At 42.2% G+C, this 8,753-nt stretch overlaps 1 non-coding gene across 1 annotated transcript; it reads left to right on the top strand.

Annotated features, from left to right (window-relative positions):
* Nucleotides 1–2,436: 2,436 nt before the first annotated feature.
* On the top strand, nt 2,437–2,543 carry LOC128574305 (U6 spliceosomal RNA). The gene has a single exon (XR_008376682.1). It is a non-coding gene; the product is annotated as a U6 spliceosomal RNA (small nuclear RNA).
* The last annotated feature ends 6,210 nt before the right edge of the window (nt 2,544–8,753 follow it).

Here is an 8,753-nt window from a genome sequence, read left to right as displayed (position 1 = left end):
CACTGAGCTACTATTTTTAGAGAAAGGGTCTCGCTGGATTGCACCGGTATAATCATAGTTCATGGCAGCCTCGAACTCCTGGGCTCAAGTGCTTCTCCTGCCTCAGCCTCCCAAATGCTATGATTATAAGTGTGAATAAACTGTGTCTAGACCAAAGCCCAGAATATTTACTCTACTATCTGTTCCTCTACAGAAAAAGAGCTCTGAACAGGAGCTATATTGACCAACATGAGTAAATTCTAAAAATATAATAGTGAATTTGAGAAACAAGCTGAAGAAATACATGTGTGAGATAATTCCAAGCATACAATACATATCATGCCATTTTTAAAAAATACCGTGAGCCAGGTGTGGTGGGGTGCAAATCTGTAGGCCCAGCTACTCAGGGGGCTGAGGCAGGAGGAGCACTTAGCCCAGGTTCAAGGTTACAGTGAGCTGTGATTGTGCCATTGTACTCCAGCCTGGGCAACAGAGCAAGACCCAGTCTCGAAAAAACATAAAGCATGGGCGGCGCCTGTGGCTCAAGGAGTAGGGCGCCGGTCCCATATGCCGGAGGTGGTGGGTTCAAACCTAGCCCCAGCCAAAAAAAAAAAAAAAAAAACATAAAGCATAACAAATAAATAAATATTATGAATTACTAATAATTTGGATTCTTATATACATAATAAAATAAAAATAAAAGGTACACATACCTTCCCAATCCTGGTTGTCCCTTAAGAGGAAAGATGGGAGGTAGAATTTGGAAGGGCTATCAAAGATTTTCAAGTTCATTAATGATTACTTTTCCCTTTACGCACAAAAAAATCTGAAACAAAAACAATGACAGGCACTAACATTGCTGTATCCTACCCGGTGGTAAACAGCGTTTGTTATTCCTTTTACTATATTCCTTTTACTTTTGTCCTTTCTTTTGAGACAGAGTCTTGTTTTGTCACCCTCTGTCAAGTGCTATAGCATCATAGCTCACACCAACTTCAAACTTTTGGGCTTAAGCAATCTTCCTGCCTCAGCCTCCCCAGTAGCTGGGACTACAGGTGCCCACGACAATACCCAGCTACTTTTTTTTTTTTAGCGGGGGAGGTCTTGCTCTTACCCAGGCTGGTCTAGAGCTCTTGAACTCAAGCAATCTATCTGCTTCGGCCTTCCAGAGTGCTAGGATTAAAGGCATGAGCCACTGCTTTTCTGAGGTTTAATTTTTTCCCCAAATTTATACCCACAAGTATATGTATGCTTATTTTTTTTTTAAACTGTGAATAGTCACATTTTAAAAAAAAATGGTAAGTACCAAAGAGTACCCCCCAAAGTGAAAAGTCTTCATGACTATTAGCATCTTGGCAGCCCCCAGGCACACGTTTCTCTGAACATATGTGCACCATCTTGCTGGGTACATTTTATGTATACATTCTGCTCTGCCATCTGCATCTTTAAATTTCAACAGTATGTCAGGTTTTTTTTTTTTTTTTTTTTTTTTTTGTAGAGACAGGGTCTCACTTTTATGGCCCTCGGTAGAGTGCCGTGGCCTCACACAGCTCACAGCAACCTCCAACTCCTGGGCTTAAGCGATTCTCTTGCCTCAGCCTCCCGAGTAGCTGGGACTACAGGCGCCCGCCACAACGTCCGGCTATTTCTTGGTTGCAGTTTGGCCAGGGCCGGGCTTGAACCCATCACCCTCGGTATATGGGGCCGGCGCCCCACCGACCGAGCCACAGGCGCCGCCCCAGTATGTCAGTTTTATGGATCACTTTATTTTTCTTTATTTTTTCCAGTTACAAACTAATAGATGTCCTTTTTAAACTTTTTGTCTTGGAGCAATTGTACATCGTAAGAAAGGTGAAAATAGGTTACCATGAGCACCGTTTCTCAGGACCTTGTAGGGCCATCTGTTTCAGGTTGGCCACACACACTGGGCTCAGAATAAACCTCCTTATATTAAAAGAAAGGAAAAAAAAGAAAGGAAGGTGGGCAGGTAGGCAGGCAAAGTAGCACAGTAAGATCCATATGCCATCACTCATCTGCCCCCACGATGACATTATCAAAACCAGGAAATCTACATTGGTACCATACAGGGAACAAGACTACGGACCTTACTCAGTTTTTACAGGCACTTGGCATTTTATTTCCATGTGACCTTTAAAGAGAAAAGCAATTGCCAGGCACGGGGGCTCACACCTATAATCCGGGCACTCTGGGAGGCCAAGGTGAGAGGATCACTCGAGCTCAGGCGTTCCAGACCAGTCTGAGCAAGAGCGAGATCTGTCTCTACTAAAAATAGGAAAATTAGCCAAATGTTGTGATGGACATCTGTATTTCCCAGCTACTTGGTGAGCTTGCTGTGAGCTAGGCTGATGCTACATTACTCTAACCAGGGCAACAGAGTGAGACTCTGTCTCAAAAAAATAAGAAAAAAAAAAAAAGAAGGAAAAAAGAATTAATATAGTGCTTGCTTGGGCAGCACGTATACTAAAATTGGAATGATTCAGAGATGATTGGCATGGCCCCTGGGCAAGGATGACACGCACATTCATGAAGCGTTCCATATTTGTTGTACTCAATTTGAATATGGAGGCCGCTAATACAAAGTCCGGGGTAGAGAAATGAGTGAGCCAGGAGAGGGGAGGATGGAGAGGGATGGGGAGTCACGGTGTACGGCACACCTCTTGGGGGCAGGTCACAATTATAAGAGGGACTTTAGAGCAGTGCCTGTGGCTCAAGGAGCAGGGCACCGGTCCCATATATCGGAGGTTGTGGGTTCAAACCCAGCCCCAGCCAAAAACTGCAAAAAAAAAAGGAGGGACTTTAACAAATGCAATCCGTGTAACCTAATTCTTTGTACCCTCAATGAATCCCAAACAATAAAAAAAAGAATTAATACAGAAATATAAAGTACAGAACATCCAAATCCATTGTATTGTCTGAGATATTTCCCTAGGTTATTTTCTCTGTGTAGGTGCTAATTATTTTATTAAACCACAACAATAAAAGATTTTCTAAGCCGTATATTATTTTTAAATTCTCTTTTTTTCTTTCTTTCTTTCTTTTTTTTTTTTTTTTTTTTTTTAGTAATGGGGTCTCACCACGTTGCCCAGGCTGGTCTTGAACTTCTGAGCTCATGTGATCCTCCCACCTCAGCCTCCCAAGTATAATAGCCGGGACCACAGGCATGTCCCATGTGTCTGGCTAAAATTTGCTTTTTAAAAAAAAATAGTGGAAATCTTTTCATGTCAGCACAAATTTAGATCTACCACGTGTGACTGTCCTTGTGTTGAAACATCTGTGCCATAGCTGTTGACTTCTCATGGAAGTAGTAACCCAATTTATGTCCAGGCTTTAAATCTTGAAAAACATGGTGGGCCCCAACCGTCGGGATTTCAGAGTGTGCGTCTTGGTGTTTCCCAGTCCGCTCCATGCTCTGCCCTGGGTACAAAGAAGAGTGACTGCTGACCCTCAGAGCAGCGTCCCCCACCCCGCAGTCCATCCTCCGGTCACCCCGCACCTGCTTGGGCCTGCATCACTGTTAACATTTACAAAATATTTTTATGAGACATCCACCTTAACAACTTCCAGAAAAATCATTCTGGGGAGGGGGCCCCTCCTGGCTCTCCCTTCCCCCACCCCGCTCTCATGCATTTGGCATAAACATTTCTTGCAGCCCATAAACACCTTGGCCATTTTACCAGTGTCGTGAAAGATGTTTATGGCCCAAATATGAAAACTTTGTGAGAATTAACGCTTTGGCAGACGGTGTTATTCTTGGAAAGAAATGTCTTCTAAAAAAGACCCAAAGCAGGCAGGGGTGGGTGTGTGAAAATACATCTGCGTTGGCATACTTACGTGTAAAACCCTCAAGATGGTCTCTGATTCAAACTCTCCACTGTTGCTCAGTAACCGGGCGGTCCTGCGGGTTTTAATGGTTATCAGCTTCCTGTTTGAGTGTTTTTATTGCATTATTATGTTGCAAAGTGAATGAGGCAAAATAAAATAGGGAAAGAGATGCGGGACCAGGAGGTTAATAAAAATCCATGTTGTCACTCGACAGCCCCCAGCTCCCTTTTCAAGCCCCTCTGAGTCTCTTTGTATTGACAGATGCCATTTGCTCATTTACGATGTGATAATAAAAACCTTCAGCCTTTTTCAATGTTATTCTTTTCCTCCCCTGACAGGAGGGAACCAAATGGCTCGTAGTCCCCTCAGCAGGCATTTTTTCATTAAAGATGATAACTTCACAATGAACAACATTCAGGAGATGTTTCAGAAAAACAGCAGAATTTGCTCAGGGAAAGGAAGATCTATGCAGACATGTTAACCACTCCGTAAAGACCCAGAAATAGTTATATGTATAAAATGATCCAGATTTTACACAATTAAAGAATATGTAATAAGCATGGCTGAATGTTCCAGCAAGTATGAGCTTGAATGGTAAAAGCTTGTATAGCAGATATTAAACCTAAGTCTTCCCTCATTTTGGCAATTGTGTGACTAATATAAAATCAGGCATTTAAGCAATTAATTGCCTAATACCAACTCTGAATCCTTCTCACACTATCTTCTGCCAAAATATTTTCTTAAATTTGTACTGGGATTTGACACAGAAGATAATTTAAAGTGAAGTCTGAAAGTTGCACAGCTTTTTATTCCAAAAAGTATCATTCTACAAAGTTTCGTTGATATCAATCATTTTCAAAATTGGTGGGTTTTAGCCAGTAGAACCATATGCTCTTTTCCTAAAATGTATTATTAGCACGTTTTATTCACTAGTTTAAATCACAGATTAATTATACCCACTAGTTTCAAACAAGACCAAATTATTAGAGAGTTGTGACTCAAATTGTTCCATCCTGCTATATGTCATAAACCATAAATTAGGCTTGTTAGTAGACGACAGATGTCTTTTAAAGGAACACAGACAGATCGCTGTGTTTTAACATTGATTCTCTGGAGTCTAGACAGAAATACTTATAGACCATCAATTCCTGTGTACCATTCCTTAAACGTTCTAACACAAACAAACCCGAATATTAAATACAAGGCACATCCTGGGTGGAAAGGCACAAATGTGATCACCTATATGCAACATAGGGTCATTTGTTGTGTTTTTAATTTTTTACCGAACCATAAACACGAACATTTTGGTCCATATAGGTCAACTTCATTTTTTTTTTAATGTTGATTTCTAATATTTGGCTATAATAATAACAATGGCAAAGATTTTTGAGAACTCACTGTGAGCCCAGCCTTAGTTCCAGACTGTCTGAGCATCACCATTTAATCCACACCATCAACCAATAAAAATTCCAAACATCTTTCAGATGGAGAAAACAAGGAACTAAAAAGTGAAGCAATTAATGACTGCCCTGTTCATGGACAAAATCAATTCAGTAATGAGTGTCCTGTACATCTATTTTTACACATTCCTATTTTTGTTGGCTTAAGTAATGGGTGTAAAATTGCTACACTTAATTGCTACCCTTTTCATACTGAAAAGCATTGCTGCCAGATTTTTTAGACTTAATATATATTCTTCCTATTTGGAGCAGACTGTTGTCCTCTAAAGTCATATTTTCCTTAGCTACGTGATGGACGGACAGACAGATGGAGGAATGGTCAGACAGAACCCATTTTCCCAGAGTCTTTGAGTTAGTAGCATTCGATGCTGGCTCTGTCCCTCCACCACCACCCCCCGCCCAAATGTAGAGGCTGGCCTAAAAGATCGGGGTGGTTTTCCCCAAATTAGGGGAAAACTATTTTGAGGGTGCAAATCTCAGTCTTTCTCCTCTTACCGATTGTTATTTTGGAGGTGTTTTCTGGTCATAAAATTCATTCGGAGGAGCAACACACTTGCCTAAAATGGTGAGTCCAGGCATTGACCCACCCTGGGAGCAAGGAGACTTCCTAAGTTATAGGCAAGAGTCACTCCCCAGAGAAAAACACTCGGGCATCAACATCCCTGGTTCCCCTTTCCCTTGTACAGTGAGTACACAGCAGAGAGAAACAGCTTTTACTTCAGAAAAAAGGCAGAGCGGTCTGCTTCAGAACTCACAGTTCAATGCTCATAAAATCTGATCAGGACCAAAGAGGCTCTGAGTGTCTGCGCACCTTCATACTCCAGGAGACAGAAACTTCAGCAAGTGCTGATGGCTCCGAGGCAGCCCTGTCATCTGGGAGGAGTTGGAAGATCAAAGGCTCAACTCCAGGGAAGGGAAATGAGAAGAATTAGTGTCCCGCTAAGAGCCTCTCGCCCCACAGTAAGGCCGTGGTTCTTCTTATCATCACCAGCTATTTGGGTCTTAATTTGGGGCTTCATTAAGGGCACATCCACACTGGAATAGGAGGAATGGAAGTTTTTGCAGTTTCTTTCAAAGTCCGGCTGTTATACTAAATTGTCATAAAGAATTGTCTACATTCACAAAGCTAATAAATCAGCACCTGGCACATGGCAAACCCGTGGTAACTGTGGCCATTATTTTTATTGTTATTTATTTGTTTATTTATTGATTGATTTATTTTAAGACCAAATCTCACTCTGTTGCCCTGGGTAAGTACTGTGGCATCATAGCTCATAGCAACCTCAAACTCTTAGGCTTGAGCAATCCTCTTGCCTCAGCCTCCCAAGTATGTGGAATTACAGGCACCTGCCAAAACACCCACCTCGTTTTTCCTATCAGTAGAGACCGGGTCTCATTCTTGCTCAGACTGGTCTCGAACTCCTGAGCTCAAGCAATCTATCCATCTCGGCCTCCCAAAGTGCCAGGATTACAGGTGTGAGCCCCTGGCCATTATTTTTATTATTAACATAACTTGATGGCAAAATAATCTGCAAGATTCAAAGAAAGAGTGATGTTCTCCCACTCTTATGGAGTGCATTAGAAATTTCTAGAATAGGGTCTGGGCACATAGAGGAGCGCATCAAATTTTCCTTGTACAGATGATTCAGAACACTCCTGGATGGTGAGACGTGGTTTAGTGTCCCCATGAGAAGCTGACTGAGGCTCAGAGAGCTGATGTTATTTCCTTGAGGTGGGACTTGAACCCAGGTCTTTGGAAAGTTGCCATGCCTTTACACATTTCTCTACGAGGAATTCTACATGGCTGAGCAATTGAATTAAGTAAGGTTTCTGTTAGCCAGTAAGTGGAAGAGATTGTTCTGCAAACATCAGCTCTAGCCAAGCTTAGCCTGGTTGGAAACTGGCAGACTTTGGGGCCCCGTAGACATGGGCTCACTCCTCAACCCAGACATTATAGCTGTGTGATCCTGGGTAAACCACTTTACCTCTCTGTATCTTAGGCTCCTCCAATGCCAAACAGAGATAATAACACAACCTTACAAGATCCTTGCAGGACTAAATAAAATGATATCTGTAAAGAATTGGCATCCTACTGGGTGGAGAGACACGACTCTCTCCATTGGCTATGAAAATAGCCTTTGCTACACAGAATAGTGGCCCCCAAAAGATGTGCACGTTCTAATCCCCGAAACCTATAAATGTGTTATGTTACATGGCAAAGCTGGATTGAGGAAGTAGGTGGAATCAAGTTTCTTAATCAACTAACCTTAAAATAGCAAGATTATCCTGGATTATCTGAGCTGGCCCCATGTAGTCACAGGGTCTTTGTAAATATAAAAAGGGAGCAGAATTGCACAAAAATTTTGACTATTTTTTGTATGAAATATTTGTCTTCCTAGAACTGTGCACAGCACCTGGTTAATGCTGAATAAATATTTGTGGCATGAACAGCTGATGGAATAATGAGTGATTGATCCGTTAACACACAGACCATTCTTCTATTTTGGAAACCAAATTTGGGGTTAAGCAATTCAGGAAAGTTTTGTTTTTAAACCAAATGTTTAAAAATGTATTGAGGTGGCTGGGCGTGGTGGCTCACCCCTGTAGTCCCAGCACTGTGGGAGGCCGAGGTGGGTGGATTGCCTGAGCTCAGAGGTTCGAGACCAGTATGAGCAGCGGTGAGCCAGATTAAGACCCCGTCTCTGCTAACATTAAAAACAGCCGGACGTTGTGGTGGGCGTCTGTAATCCCAGCTACTGGGGAAGCAACGGGAAAGAGAATCGCCAGAGGAAGAACATTAAAAAAAAAAAAGAAGAAGAAGAAGAAAATGAACAAAAAAAAAAAGTACTTCAGGGCAGCGCCTATGGCTCAAAGGCCCCATACGCCGGAGGTGGTGGGTTCAAACCAGCCCCGGCAAAAAACTGCAAAAAAAAAAAAAGTACTTCAAACGAAGAAGAATGAACAAGGAAGCTGAAATTAAAAATTAAAATTAAAAAAAATTTTTTTAAATGTATTGAGGCATAATTAACATACCATAAAATTCGCCCATTTTACATGCGCAGGTCAATAATTTTTTGCCGAATTCCCTGAGTTATGCCCTTAACACCGAAATCCAGTTTTGAAACATGTTCATTATCCTAATAAAGTCCTTTCATTCCTGTCCTGCCCTTTCCCACCCCCAGCCCCTGGCGACAATTAATCTACTTTCTGTCTCTATAGATCTGCTTGCTCTGGACGTTTCACAGAATAGCGGATCAGAAATTTAACTAAGGGAGGTGAGGAGGCATTCTGATCGCAGTCTGAAGCTCTCCACGGAGGGAGCTCGTGGTACAGGAAGGTGAAGAAGTTGTACTGAGCACCTTTGCCCAAAGCCAGGGCTGACAGACTGTGGGCAGGCAACATCTTACCTTGGAGACCCGAGTCGGCAAAACTGGGGCAAAAGTCTATTTGGTCAAGGAGGCTAAGGCGAGT

Source organism: Nycticebus coucang, chromosome 21 (genome assembly GCF_027406575.1).
Source record: "Nycticebus coucang isolate mNycCou1 chromosome 21, mNycCou1.pri, whole genome shotgun sequence".
Lineage (NCBI taxonomy): Eukaryota > Metazoa > Chordata > Mammalia > Primates > Lorisidae > Nycticebus > Nycticebus coucang.
This window is presented reverse-complemented; position numbering and strand designations above follow the sequence as displayed.